The sequence below is a fragment of the Mya arenaria genome, chromosome 17 (assembly GCF_026914265.1).
Source record: "Mya arenaria isolate MELC-2E11 chromosome 17, ASM2691426v1".
NCBI lineage: Eukaryota > Metazoa > Mollusca > Bivalvia > Myida > Myidae > Mya > Mya arenaria.
The window spans coordinates 44,810,515-44,821,410 of record NC_069138.1 but is presented as its reverse complement, the minus strand read 5'-3'; positions in this window follow the sequence as shown (position 1 = coordinate 44,821,410).

The window sequence follows — 10,896 nt, the reverse complement described above, 5'->3', positions numbered from 1 at the left end:
TAGTGTTTTAGCTTGTAGTTGTAAATCTAAATTACATTGATTGCCAGTGAAGTGTATTATTGCAAACATAATTAAGATTCCCAAGAATTAAGTACTTAAGTTTATAACAGCTATATTGAAATTACTACGCGATACACTTGCAGCGGACTTTAAGCGTACCTATTTCTGCCATTGTAAACCGTCAATATACATCCGAGGTTGTTTTCGATAAAAGTGGCCTAGGAGTTCCGAATGGCGTTTTTAAAGAGAATCAAACTGCATAACGTTTGATGTTATGTGTTTAAGGGAGTTGAGATTAAAACTGAGATTTGACTTAACTAAGTATTTTTGCGATTCTTGCTCCTGAGTTTCAATGATTGATTTTAAATCGGTTATCGTGTATGTCAAACTTTTTCTTCCGCTAGTAAACAATTGGCGTTAGATACAATACGTGAAGTATTTATAATACAGGGTGAAGAATCACGTGACCTAAAGGGGTTTCACGTGAGTCACCACGGGCCACGACCGATGTAAACAAGTGACATTAATTAAAAAAAAATATAAAAAGATTACTGAACCCTGATGAGGGGACATTCTATCAATGAACTGCAAATAAAATATCGTTCAAGTAAGATTTTCAGCTAATTAAGAAACGGATGTAAAGCAGAAAATTAAAAGTTCTACATGCAAAACCAAATCAGCATTACCTGAACTGACCAGTAGAGATATGAGCTTCAAAATAGGTTGAATAACTAACTACTCAGAAATATAAATTCGAAAAAGCGACCGTACGGTACGTGCGTTTTTAAGATTGCCCCGACGTAAAATTACTAAAATCTTAAGGTTGCAATACGGTCTTATACAAAGGATATGTTTACGCAAGCAACAACACGTGATATCCCATATATCAAACGATTTATTACCCTTTTCCTTATTTGTAATCATATAAATGTCTGATTTCGATTTACAATGTACTTTTACAGTACCCTCGAAACTCGCTTTCTCAAATTATAAAATAACGACCAACAGCCCACACTTTACGTAAATAAATAAATATATCATACTTCTTGTACAAAAGATGATGAAAATTACCATGATGCATCAAAATCTATAGAATATTTTTTGTCCTTTTTGTCTGCGATTATGAAACTTGTAAATGCGCCTGCACAAGACAGGGCATAAAAAGACAATAATTTTAGAATTTCAATTTCATACGTTACCTTGTACTAAAATAGAATCCGTTTTTACCTTTTATTCTTCAAAATATTGTTTAAATGTATATAACCATATAGACAATATTATCAAAAATATATACTATAATCACATAAGAAATATTCACCTTCCATTCTTCTGGGCGTATGCAGAACAGTTCCCCACCAGTGGACCGAGGACGAGTTAAACGTTTACACCCGATCGACTCTCTTCATAATTTCGTAGTTAGTATACTCGAGCGCTTCACTGACTTCATTTCGTGCGATTCAGTGGCTGATATGCTCTATGATTTTGGTGTGGTAAGTTTAAACTTATTGGGGCTTACATGTGAAGTGATCATCACCTACTGATGAAATAACGTCTTCCGGGAGGTGGATGTTAATCGGGGGTACCGTGTGGCAGAGCGATCCACCTTTCCGGTGCACGTTTTACAACCAAAGTAGCGTTAGCACGAGTCACATACTGGCTTTGAAATATGGACCACAATCTAACATGACTAACACTAGCGGTTTCAGGGGACGGGGGCGAACCCGGCACGCGCCATGCTAAAAACATCTAAGTTTACTTTTTATTTCAATAATAAAATACGCCCCAAATGCATCATTTCGGAATAGCAAATTTGTATAATTTTCTTGGGGGAAGGACCCCAAAACTCACCGTGAGGAAGGGGGGACCCAAAAGGGTATGTATAACCCTAAGTAACGCACCTTATCAGCCCCTGACTAATACTATCGCTGGGTACGACGCCAATCGATGATTTTCGTGATAAATGTTGGGGCAGGTGTGAGTTTCGGCGGCCATTTTTTAATATGGTTATTGGTTAGATATAGAGCACAATAATGAACGTCCGTGATGATGATGATGATGATGATGATGATGATGATGATGATGATGATGATGATGATGATGATGATGATGATGATGATGATTAAATTCATCGAAAAGCATGAAAGAAATAGATAGCATGTCATCTTTGATTATATTATAACATAGGAAAATTAAGAGAATAAGCTGATTTTAGCTTCATTTGATATTTTATCTAATTGTTTACATTTTTCAGGCGGAGAATTTTAATATGAAGATAGAGCTTTCACAAGACTCTGTGAAGTGACTGAATGTAGCTGTTGCAAGCTACTGTATGTCGAAACTCTCGAGCGTCAGAGCTATTCATGAGCATAGGTGAGAGAACCAACATAACCAGTACTCACTAGTTTATCGAGAATTACTCGAAATGGTCTTCAAAGAGCTCATTCTGAGCTCCGCGACCATTTTTTTTTATCGAAACAACCTCGGATGTATGCCGATACAAATGTAGAAGTAGTTCGTATTTTTTAAGTATATCATTAATTAAACGTTTTGTATCAACTTGTATTTGTAGATCTAAATTTAAATTGATTGCCAGTGAAGTGTATCACTGCAAACATATTTAAGATTTCCAAGAGTTAGTCATAAAGTTTAACAGCTAAATTAAATTAAAACGCGGTCTACTTGTAGCGGACTTAAACGTACCGTTTTCTGAGTATGTAAACCGTCCGTATACATCCGAGGTTGCTTTCGAGCAAAATGACCGAGGATTTCCGAATGCAAATAGCTGTAAAAAGGCAAGATAACCTTTACAGAAAGTTTACATAATTCAAAGTAGTGCCAACTGAGGCTAGTTATCAGACAGTGGATTGCAAAGACGGTGTTCTCCTGAAAGCTCAATTATATTTTATAAAAAGGTTCCCCGAAAGAAGCAACGCTAGTATCTAGTACCAAGAATAGTACTCATTAAACAACGTTAGAAAAAAGTTTCGTTGCATATAAGAAAGTTAAATTAGTTGAACGTAACCACTGTGTATTCGATAATGTGGCCACATTTGTAAGAGTACAAACAACGTGGTGAAAGTTAAATTAGTTGAACGTAACCACTGTGTATTCGATAATGTGGCCACATTTGTAAGAGTACAAACAACGTGGTGAAATGTAAGCAGAAACAAACCAAGCTTTCAGCCTGTATTTGAAATCACAAACTATTCAGCTGAAAAAAACCCCCAACCTGTTAAGATTGAAAGTAGCCAATGGTCTGAAATGGTATAACCATGCTTTAATTCATTGTCATGTGTTATAAAAAGGCATGTAACACTGAGAAGTAACCAAACAGGTGTAATTTGCCCTTTGATCCGAGTTTGTTTCGACGAAACTGACCGAGTTGCTCCGATTGTTACAACTCGTCACGTATTGGCGAATTTTGATTTACGGCTTGCACACAATCCTGAGATTACAGTTTAATATTGTTCCACTATGTTTCATATGGACACGGATCTTGATTTTGATATAAAAATACAGTGTTTTTTGAAAAACAAGGAGTTTGCAGCTATAAACAATCAAAGACCCATAATTTCATCACAGGTGAACATCATGCTGACCACTACTCGGCTGTCAAAATTGAGTAGTAATACATAACTTTATGGTCATGTTATTAGACTATACAAAACACATTTGCAGACTGCCACAGGCTGTGATTTTTTAAATATTAACATTGGAAACTAGCATTGTTTTGCAATACAGTGTCAACTAATGTAAAGTTCTTTCCATTCATATAATATTTATAAAATATTGATACTTGAACACAAGCACTCTTTTTGTATGAACATCATGTCAACGATGACTGTGGTCGTGAGCCTATTTCGTACGTGGTGGCAAATATCTTCTCTCGCCAAGAGAAGTAACTATGTAAGAGATCGCAATATTGGTCGATTCGATTGTCGGTGTTCCCAGTTGTCCTATCAGCCAGTGAAATATCAGTCTTATTACTCCGCAGCGATCCATCAACAACTTCATCGCTATCAATAAGCGTATTCAGGGCTGTGCTCAGTCATACCGAAAGACGTTAAAAGCTGGTATAAGTAGCTCCCTTGCCTGGCGCTCGGCATTTAAAGGGTAGTGCTTGGTTCGATCCCTGGTCGCGTCATACCAAAATACGTTAAAAGCTGGTACAAGTAGCTCCCCTGCCTGGCGCTCGGCATTTAAAGGGTAGTGCTCGGAAAAGTGGTGTACTCAGTACTGGTTCAACCAGGAAAATTGTATCCCGTGTATCGGTGCTTTACACCGAGCACGTTAAGAACCAATAGGTCTCTTCGCAAAGAGCTAGGGTATCGCACCCGGATCTCTTGTATCTCACTCTGTTTCTTCAAGTCTTCTTATATCTGGAGTTGACTGCGAATTGCTGTCACTTCTATCTCATGTCACTTATGGCATTTAAACACAATTTAAGTCGTGACGGCGTCACGGCGGGGTCAAGCCATAATGCAGCCAATGGGCGCGGGCAGACCTTGATAAACTCAAAATAAACAATAAAAACTGCTCGGTACCCATGTTCAACTGGCAGTGGTCTCAACCCAAATACTCTTAATGTCCTTTTCTGGTCTAATCTGAGCTTCACAGCACTATTACTAGACCAGGCCCTAACATCACAAACATAATCAAGACAAATCTCAATCTCGACTCATTTCACAACATATGATGATTCAAATCTTGTTCGTTGGTATTGCTTATAAGTATCTTCCATGGCCGAGAGTGTAAAATAGGTTCATTCCGACCCAAGCGTAGGGTGTTTTGCGGTAACGAGGTTTACCGAGTTTTCGCAAAACACTCTGCGCGAGGGTCCGGATGAACCTATGTTACACGAGCGGCTATGGTAGATGCTTTTTCTCCCACCCCAGTAAACAATGATTTTTTTTGCTGGATCTCTTTTATGCTTAATGAAAATAAATGCGATAATTCGTGGTTGTCATGGATATGCGCGCAGTGATTCAGATTATGTTAATAGTCAAATCGGTCTTTAAATAGTTCTAAGAAGAGTGAAGCATTATTTCTTGAAAGGTGCGCGAAAACTGTTTTATGGTGACATTTGAAGCAAGAAATAATTAATTCACGTTCTAAATATTGCCACAAGACAAGGATTCCATAATGCTACAGACGACAGTCTTGAACAAGGGAGGTAATTACAATGTGGTGACCATTTAAAAAGAGTTCCATACGGGCATTTTATCTTCACCCGTGGGCAAGATTATAAGTATCTTCCATGGCCAAGAGTGTAAGATAGGTTCATTCCGACCCGAGCGTAGGTGTTTTGCGGAAACGAGGTTTACCGAGTTTCCGCAAAACACCCTGCGCGAGGGTCGGGATGAACTTATCTTACACGAGCGGCTATGGTAGATGCTTTTTCTCCCACCTCAGTTAAACAAAATTAAGTAAAAATGTATTTTTTTGCTGGAACTCTTTTGTGCTTAGTAAAAATAATTGCGTACGGATATGCGATAATTCGTGGTTGTCATGGATATTCGCGCAGTGATTCAGAGTATGTAAATGGTTTGATCGGTCTTTAAATAGTTCTAAGAAAAGTGAAGCATTATTTCTTAAAAGGTGCGTGAAAACTGTTTTCTGGTGACATTTGAAGCGAGAAATAATTAACTAGCGTTCTAAATATTGCCACAAGACAAGGTTTCCATGATGCGCTATAGACGACAGTCTTCAACAAGGGAGGTAATTACAATCTTGTGACCATTAAAAGAAGTTCCATACGGGCATTTTATCTTCGCCCGTGGGCAAGATAAGAATTTCTAGCATGGTTAAATTAATGGATCTACTTATCTGAGGTGGGAGAAAAGAATTTCTGTCATGGTTAATCTATTGGATCTACTTATCTGAGGTGGGAGAAAAAACTTCAGCAATTGTTAGTAACAATTAGCTGTACTCAGTAGCATGGTTTTTAATCAACATATTCTTTGATAGAACGTGCTTTTGAAAGGTATAAACATAAGATTGGAAACAACCTTGGATGTTATGCGGTAAAATGAGTTAAGATTGAGATTTGACTAATTGTTTTTATTATATAAGGGCGAAGTAAAATAAGAATCATAAATGTATACAGGACGAACATTGATGACCTTAATTGCGTTTTGTGTTATCCTTTTTTCCAAAATAACTGATACTGATGAGGATTTTGTTTTGTTTTAAAATTGTCATTTCTACATCTTTTCTGAGATGTAAGCGAACGCTAACACTAACCTAAGCCCCAATATCACGTTAATGTTCAAATCAGTTTTCAATCTCATATTCACGTTCAACACATTTATCCTCATACCAGCATGGCGTGATTCTAAATATTGAAAGCATATTCTCTTGTGCTTTATGATGATAAACACATATTCTAAATACAATTATTTCTATGGCACACAGTGTACTTTATAGGGTAATAATTCAAAAAAATCAAATAACTTGGACATACGTGCAACTCTTTCTCTAGAAATATTTTCCTATAACATATTGACCAAATCAGCTAACTCTTTGAATGAATGCACCTTTGTGATTGAGACTGAGATTGAGGTTCGACTTCAAGGCGCACAATACAGGTTGGTGCAATTTATTTATTTTTGAATTACAATGCATTTTTCTGTCAAACTCATTTGACTTTATTGATAAAAAAGAATGCTAATGATTAATGGTTTAGATAAAACAATATTAGCGATGTTTAGGTGCGTTTTTACCGGGGAGTTTCATGGCCACGTAGCTATTAATTATTTTTTTTTTATAAAGGTATTAATTAGAAAACAAACAAATTATAAAGGCTCATACTTTTTATCTTTACCTATATCATATGTTTTGTTTTCGATTTTAAAAAGTCAACTGAGTTAAACACAGTAACTATTTGTTTTTGCCTACAGTGTGCGCCTTAAAGTATTGTTGTGGTTTTGTTGTGATATTAAGGCCAGAGTTCTGTTTAATTGTCCAGCGTTCAAGCACGACAGTTGCTGCAGGTTTTCATCAAGGTCATTCATATCATGGTTGACGTCCTTTACCCAAGTCTGTATATAAGAGATTTATATCCGAGACTCTGAGATTCCAAGATACATATCCGAGACTCTCAGATTCCGAGATTCATATCCGAGATTTCGAGTTTCATATCCTAGACTCCGAGATTCCGAGATACATATCCTAGACTCTGAGATTCCGAGATTCATATCCTAGACTCTGAGATTCCGAGATACATATCCTAGACTCCGAGATTCCGAGATACATATCCTAGACTCTGAGATTTCGAGTTTCATATCCTAGACTCCGAAATTCCGAGATTCATATCCGAGATTCCGAGTTTCATATCCTATACTCTGAGATTCCGAGATTCATATCCGAGATTTCGAGTTTCATATCCTAGACTCCGAGATTCCGAGATTCATATCCTAGACTCCGAGATTTTGAGATTCATATCCTAGACTCTGAGATTTTGAGATTCATATCCTAGACTCCGAGATTCCGAGATTCATATCCGAGATTTCGAGTTTCATATCCTAGACTCCGAGATTCCGAGATTCATATCTAGATTCCGAGTTTCATATCCTATACTCTGAGATTCCGAGATTCAACTCCGAGATTCCGAGATTCATATCCTAGACTCTGAGATTTTGAGATTCATATCCTAGACTCCGAGATTCCGAGATTCATATCCTAGACTCTGAGATTCCGAGATACATATCCTAGACTCTGAGATTCCGAGATTCATATCCTAGACTCTGAGATTCCGAGATACATATCCTAGACTCTGAGATTCCGAGATACATATCCTAGACTCTGAGATTCCGAGATACATATCCTAGACTCTGAGATTCCGAGATACATATCCGAGACTCCGAGATTCCGAGATACATATCCTAGACTCTGAGATTCCGAGATACATTTTACAGACAAAACTACTATGTACGTGTACGTGTACGTGACCGCATGCGTGCTTACTTGGAGTTTACTAACGCGATTAAATTGGAATATCGGAACTCAACTGTGTTAAATGCAGTAGCAAATACCAGAAATATTTAATATGCTTACAAATATAAATTAACAATGTGTGAATAAACACGTAACCATACGATTGTTTTTCCTCTTTCCGTCCTTATGAAATGAACATTATACCATCAAATGTATTCTTGACATATCGAGTTTGCCACTTAGTCATGACCTATACGCCCAGAACTTGCCTTTTTGATGGTGTAATTTTCATCCAATGAGTACAATAACAGAACACAGTGAAATCACATTACGTATAGAACCAGGGGCGGCTGGAAGACTTTGCGTTCGAGGGAGCGCAGGTTTGGAACGTAACTAAGAAAAAAAACCTTCCCCAATAATTCGAACAATCCATGGTTCTGTTGAAGTAATTGGTGATTTGGGTCACTTCAAAGGAAATGTTAAACCAATTTTGGCTGAAATAGAGCGATGAAGTATATTATGTCCATTCTTTATATTGTTGCTCAAAAATTGACATTAAAAGGTAAAAATAGCTTTGCTCGGAAATTTACATTAAACAGTTAACTTGAATAGTTTGACCGATTTAAGAGGGAGCGCGAGCGGGCTAACCCCCGTCCGGTATCGCTAGTGATACTTGATATGGAGCAAAGTCATCGTGCATGTCAATGACTATAAAAAGAAATGTGATACGCGGGGCGAGGGTAGGAAGAAAGTTGTTTGCTAAATCATTTCCCATCAAAGGCGAAATCAAACCCTAATTATTCAATATATCTCCTAGAGTGAGGGTAAGTTTTCGCCTGTTGTAACTGAAAACTGGTCGTGTTAAACAAAGATCATGTAATAAAATAAGTTCTCCATTAGAGCGTTGATGTGCGTGTTATGTCAAGAAAACACATTCATTCTCTGAAATTCATCTACCACATAAAACATTGAGGCTCAATGGCAGGCGCAAATAAATTATAGAAAATAATATTATATGGTGCCTAAAGCTGCACTCTCACAGATTGAACGTTTTGACACTTTTTTATTTTTGTCTTGGAACGAGAAATTATATTTAGGTATAAAAACTTGATGTTTTATGCAGTTTTTTAAACCGTTAGTAACGGTTTAAGCCATAAAACATTAATTTTCAAACAGAAATATGAAAATCTGCGATCTGATCTTTTGTCAGCAATATTTTATCATTGGTTTGCATATATTATGCCAAAAATTGCTCTTTCTAAAACAAAACATAGAACAAGTTGTAGAAACGGTAAATCTGTGAGAGTGCAGCTTTAATACCATATTTGAAATTGAGATTTAAGTAACAATTAGACGACATGAATTAAGATCTTAAGGATTAAGACTTGGCTGTGTAACTCTGTTTATAAAACTCTGATATAGATGATACATCTAATGTTAGAATACAACCTACATTTACAGCCAATGGAATTGCAGATAGGCAATAAGTTTAGTGCTAGACTTAATTATTAAGAATTTCAACTTTTGTGTGTGTTTAAAAGTTCGCCTACTGCCTCTCATCTGATACACACTCACTGCGTCATATTTGCGTTGTCAACGAATCAACCAATGAGGTTGTACAGGGTGAGGAATCACGTGACTTAAAGGTTTCGCCTACTGCCACTCAAACGATACACACTCACTGCGCCACATTTGCGTTGACAATGTATAAGCCATTAAGGTTGTATTCTAAGACAGTTAGATGACCTGAAGTAATAATGTACGCTCTCTCCGCCCATTCTTAATCATTACGAATTTACTTTTGGTCTTCATGGCTTAAGGGTCAGGGGCCATGATTACGAACAGTCTCAAGTCCGAGTCTAGACTCAGACTCAGAAAAGCATTTTAATAAAGGACCAAAAAATCATATTTATTCCATTTCTTTTACAAAAATGTATGTTAATAAAAGTAAAACATTCAAATATGAATATATTTTAGCAAATTTTACCATCAATACTCTGGTAGAAGGAACATTACAATGAAATGAAGTTTTTCCATAATGAGTCTTGAGTCCGAACTCAGACTTGAGACTATTCGTAATCACTGCCCCAGAAACTATAAAGACTGTATTAATATGCTATTTTACAACACATGTTCTAAGTGAAAACTTCTTGTAATCTACCAATTCATGACCAGGACATGTTCTCAGTTTAAATGAATCATTATATTGCAAATTATTGTAAGAGTTCACATTAACAAGGAAGTTTCAATGCTTTGCGTGTTTAGGCTACCTCCATCAGATCATTTAAGAGGAAGCACTGCTCGCTTTTACTTGAATACACCATTGTTACAAAATAGATTCACTATTCAATAGGAGAATAACAGTTCAGCATGGGTTGCATTACACTAAGTTTGTATTAAAGAGGGTAATCGAAACCGTGTCAGCAGCCGAGTGTGAGGGCTAAATTCCCTTTTTGTTATGAGGTATTCATGGGTTTAACGCAGTCCAATGTACGCATGGAAGTGGCTAGCGATAAGCGCATACTCAACAATAAACATTATTTGGTCCTCATACTTGCCAATAAGTTAATACTATTATTTGTTACGCAAGATTTTGGTAGATATTGAAGCATTATTCGGTAAACAAGAGGGAATGGGGGACAGAGACAGAGGCACGCTTCCTAACATGATTCCTGATCTTACAAATCAGATTGAAAAATCGTAAAATCAGCAATAGGGTCACTTATTACATAGTTCCTGGACTACGCTTGAAATCGCATAGTGAGCCTAACGCTCGCCTTTACACATATTTCCCACGCTCAAAATCCCTAAATGAGCCAAACGCACGCCTTCTAACATATTCCCCGGCTCAAAATAATATAGTGAGCCAATCGACTTCAAACACATTTCGCGAGCTCAATACCCCAAAAATGATCTAGACAAACGCCTACTTGCACATTTCCAATGTTTTATTTCACGTCA